The sequence below is a fragment of the Suncus etruscus genome, chromosome 5 (assembly GCF_024139225.1).
Source record: "Suncus etruscus isolate mSunEtr1 chromosome 5, mSunEtr1.pri.cur, whole genome shotgun sequence".
Lineage (NCBI taxonomy): Eukaryota > Metazoa > Chordata > Mammalia > Eulipotyphla > Soricidae > Suncus > Suncus etruscus.
The window spans coordinates 85,389,689-85,394,670 of NC_064852.1; the positions used below are offsets into that span (position 1 = coordinate 85,389,689).

At 32.7% G+C, this 4,982-nt stretch overlaps 1 non-coding gene across 1 annotated transcript; it reads left to right on the forward strand.

The window, feature by feature from the left end:
• Window positions 1–1,862: 1,862 nt before the first annotated feature.
• Window positions 1,863–1,966, forward strand: LOC126009727 (U6 spliceosomal RNA). Its single transcript, XR_007495942.1, has one exon. It is a non-coding gene; the product is annotated as a U6 spliceosomal RNA (small nuclear RNA).
• Window positions 1,967–4,982: the final 3,016 nt, after the last annotated feature.

The window sequence follows — 4,982 nt, forward strand, 5'->3', positions numbered from 1 at the left end:
TCAGCACATCTCCTTTAATGTTAAATTAAAATCATGTAATCTTTATGAAATAAAAACTTCAATTTTTTAGTTACTTACATGAATTGCTTAATGTTTATTTATTACTTAAATGAATATATTCATTACTTAAATGAATAGATTAAAATAATAAAAATAAAATGAATTATTAGGTAATTTTAACTCAAAGTTAAATATTCCTATTAAATCAATAGTAATTCTCTAATGCTGTGTTTTTATTTTTCTCAAGTTCCTTTAATATTCTGTTTGCCCTAACACTATAATACATGACTTTCTCACACAATAATTTAATGATTTTTATTCTTTTCTTGAAAAGCAAAAGAATTATTATTAGGCAATATTACAATAAGCTAAACAAATTATCTTCTAAAATTATCTTAATATAGGCAAAATACAGGAGTCATCATTTTAGTAGAGTGAGATTTATTAAGACTGCAATTTAAAGCATAAACTGGGCTTCTTAAATACTAGTCTCTTCCAATTGAGGTTCAATTAATATTTTATAAATAAAAATCTAAAATGTCATATGTTAGAAGATTGCTATAAAGAAACTAATAGTATCCCATAGTCCATTAGATTTTAGCTATAAAATATATTCACTCAAATTCAAAATATGAACTGTAACTGTTACTTTTATTTTTTTTCCCACCTACTTTTCCTTAACCTCTTCCATTTGTAGCTGCTACTTTTAAAAGTGATAGACCCACCAAATAATTTGAAAAATTGTTTCCAGTCCATTAATTTTAAAATGGTGAGGAAATGTTGAAAAGGAAACTAATACGAATTCCAGACATGATAAATCATAACACTCAACTTACTAACATGCTATTCAAAATCTTGGAAATGTTTCACTAGTCATTTTTCTAAGGAGATAGTGGATTGTGTAAATCAGATACTTTTTTTCCCTCCTCTCAGGGATAAAAATTGGTTTTGTCCTTAAATTCTGCTCACAAAGATGCACTAAAATAAAAGTATAATTTTTCTTGTCATTAACTGGCTTATATATTAATAGTAGGTACATAATTTTTACCAAAGGAGTAAAAGAGAATAAGGCATATATTTTATCATCAACTATTTTTAACCACTTGTTCTTCATTGGAATTAGTATCTTCTTGTCTCACTGTAATTTTAAGATTAAGTATCTACTAATTTGGAAAGTCTCAAGGAATTAGAAAAAGAGTTTTATAAAACAAACCAAAATAATGTCATCTAAATGAGTTTTATTTTATATTTATGAACTTATTAAATTATGAACTTCAAGTATTATGAATAACAAACAACACAATAGCTTGGTTGCAAAATGAATACCTGATCAATGTACAATCATAAAAAGTAATAATTTACCGAAGAATGCTTACACCTTAACAGTTGAGGGGAATTCACTTCTGATTATAAAATTATAATCTCTTTAAATTTTGATGAACCATTGTATATTCTCACTATAGTGTGTGAGTATAATTTTCTGTATTTTCATCATCCATATTAGAGTTTCATATTGGCTACAATTCAGTGATTTCAGAAAAAAAATTTTGTAGCTCCAAATACAAAAGGTTAATAGCAAGATATAGCCAAATAAAAAAGGTTAATAGCAAGATATACCCTGATAGAAAGTGACTTTTTAATGATACCATTAAAAAATGAGCCAATTATTTTACTTGATGTACCATGATTGACAATAGTGTTCATGATAGTTTTATGCATTCCATATTCCAACAACACCCTTCTCCATCCGTGTCTGCTTGCTTCCACTGTGCTCCTAGTACCGTATCCCTTCCTATCTGCCCCTCACCTATACACTCCCTGTCCTTAGTACAGAAGAAAACATTTTGAAATAGAGGTAAATAGTGCTCACTTCGGCAGCACATATACTAAAATTGGAACGATACAGAGATTAGCATGGCCCCTGAGCAAGGATGACACGCAAATTCATGAAATAGAGGTAAATAATACACCTTAAGAAAACCTAATTATCACAAAGTGCATCTTTATTATATATTTTTATAATAAATGTATATTGTCTCATTTAATCAACACAATCCTTTCACAAGCACGATTACTCATTTAATATGAAGAAACTGAAACATTCACTTATGACTTGCACAAAGTAACACTGTGATTATAAAAACCTCTCTGAACTCTATTTTGTCCATTCTTGTTCTTATTGTGTTCAATAATCAAACCAAGACATGTACCACGCACAAAGTCAGTAACTGCAAGAGGAACTGTAACAGCAACCAAGATTATAGATTCAGAAATAGGCTGTCTGGGAGTATATTCCAGCTTTGTTACCTAAATAAAACAGTTTGGAAGCATTTTCCCTAACCTTCCCTCAGGCAGATAAAAGTCTCTAGCTCATGAGGTTATGGCAAAAATGAAATGAGTAGTAAGTGCTTAAAATAGTCTCTGGTATGTAGGATATTCTTAGCAAATTATATTATTATACACACCTTCATTCCCAAAACATTTATCAGCCTTAAACTAAGTGTTCAGTTCTTGCTACTGGGGAATATAAGTGTCTATAATGTTTCTCAACCTTTTTCTATTTTTAGCCCCCTTGAAACTTTATTTCTTTCCTCCCTCCCCTACTGTTCTTCTGGTTGGCCTTGAATCATGCCTTGCCAGTCTCTCTTACTCATGTTATTTTCCTATGTGTCCCACTTGTGCTTTCTTGAGGACCATATCTTGGTCATATTGGTCACTTGCTATCTTGGCCATATTGCTATTCATTGAGAAAGGCTGGTTTATGTTATCAACAATATAAAAATCAGGGAAACTTGCATATTATTATATAAATGTCAATAAGGCTAGAAATGTATTTTTCTAGAAGTTTAGAAAACAAAATGTAACAGTAGAAAAGATGGTGTATGAATAAGATGGATTTAAATATAACTTGTAAGAATGCTTAAAATTTAGCAAGGCTGAAAGAAAGTTATGACAAGCAAACTTGGGCAAACAAAATAACCAAATAGTCATATAATCTTAAAGCCCCTCCCCCTTCTAGGATCATTCATCCTTCTAGAGAAGGTTTACTAGCTTTGTCTCTATGTATGCATTTGTAGATACAAAAGTAATAATAATAGGTCTCTATACTTAATGGGAAAGTTGAGGTCAGATTTTTTATTTTTATTCCTTTTTTTGTTTTGTTTTGTTTTTTGTTTTTGGGCCACTCCCAGCGGTGCTCAGGGGTTACTCCTGGCTGTCTGCTCAGAAATAGCTACTGGCAGGCATGGGGGACCATATGGGCCACCGGGATTTGAACCAACCACCTTAGGTCCTGGATCGGCTGCTTGCAAGACAAACACCGCTGTGCTATCTCTCTGGGCCCTTTTATTTTTAATTTATTTTGATAACAATACTGATCAAGGTAGGGTCTCAGCACAAACTTCCCAGTACCACATCTTCCACCGGAGTATCTGCTTCATTTCATCACTCCCAGCATCTCCCACTGTGTTATCTCCCACTGCACCCCTGACAATAATATATTTCATACCAAAAACAAGTTTTTAATTCTGTTGACTTTGGCATTTACTATTTCTTTACTGTTTCTTTATACCCCAGGTATGAGGGGTATGTATTCTGTATGTATATCCTCTCTTGCTTCACTTAGCCTAATAATACTCTTCAGTTCTAACCATGAAACAGTAAACTGCATAATTTTAACTTTTCTTTATAAAGGAGTATTCCATTATGTAAATTACTACAGTTTCTTTATCCAGTCATTGATTTTTAGATACTTGGGTTGCTTACAAGTTTTAGCTATTGTGAATAGTGGTGCAATAAACATAGAAACACAAATGTCTTTTCTTACTAGAATTTTTTGTCCCTTGGGTTAGATGCCAAGAAGTAGAATTGCTGGGTCATATGGAAACCTTAGCTTTAAATAAAGGTCAACATTATTCTTCAGAAAGGATAGACCAATTAATCTTCCCACCAGCAGTGAATTTCTCACAGAAAAAGTTAAACATGAGGTTCATTTTGTTCACTGTGATGTGTGCCAGCTTCAGTAGTGTGAGATGATACCGTATTGTTGTTTTGACTTGCATTTCCCTGATGATAAGCAATTAGAGCATTTTCATGTACCATTTGGCTCACTTTGTCTATCCATCTGTTATCTATGTATCTAACTATCTATTCTAAAATCCTAATCATAAAACAATACAACTAAGATTTTATTATTTTTCTAAGTTCCAAAAATTTTATTTTCATTAATATGTTTAAGCACTAATATTACAAACACATTTGTAGATGGGTTTCAGTTATAGAAAAGAAACCACCCACCCACCAGTGCAACCTTCCCACCACCCAGCTTCTCAAACCCTCCTCTTCCACCTCCCTGCCTGTTTTCAAGACAGACATTCTATTGCTATAATTCACTACCATTGTCATGATAGATGTTGGTGTAGTTATTTCTCTAACTGCACTTACCAATCTTTGTGGTAAGCTTCATATCAAACCTTTCAAACCTCATCTCTATTGTCTCTGGGTATTATTACCAAATTTTATTATTTTTAATTAGGCAGAAACACAATGGCTAAAATCCAAAATGGACTTTTATGAAACTGGACTCATTTTTTGAAGATATTGAGGAGGTCTTTTTTTCCAAGTGATGCTCAGGAGGGTCAGGATCCCTTTTGGTTATTGTAGGCCAAGATAATGTCTGAAAGTCTGCAGATGTGATGCTGATTGGGTCTTACAGTGCTAGGGATTACCCAGATGATTCCTGTGATGCCAGTGCCTTCAGTAGTAATCTTAGTCCCCTAGGGCTGCATGTAGCATTGCTTCGGGGACTTTGTAATGCTGGGAATCAAACTCTACTTATGCCTAGCACACACCCTAATGTCATACAATTTCCCTGTCTCAGACCTGATATAGAATTATGTAAAAAGAAAGAATTTGATGGTCCTAGATCTTTACATTTTTATCTCTATAATGCATTCTCCATCTTTCTTCCCAGCTCTGCTTTT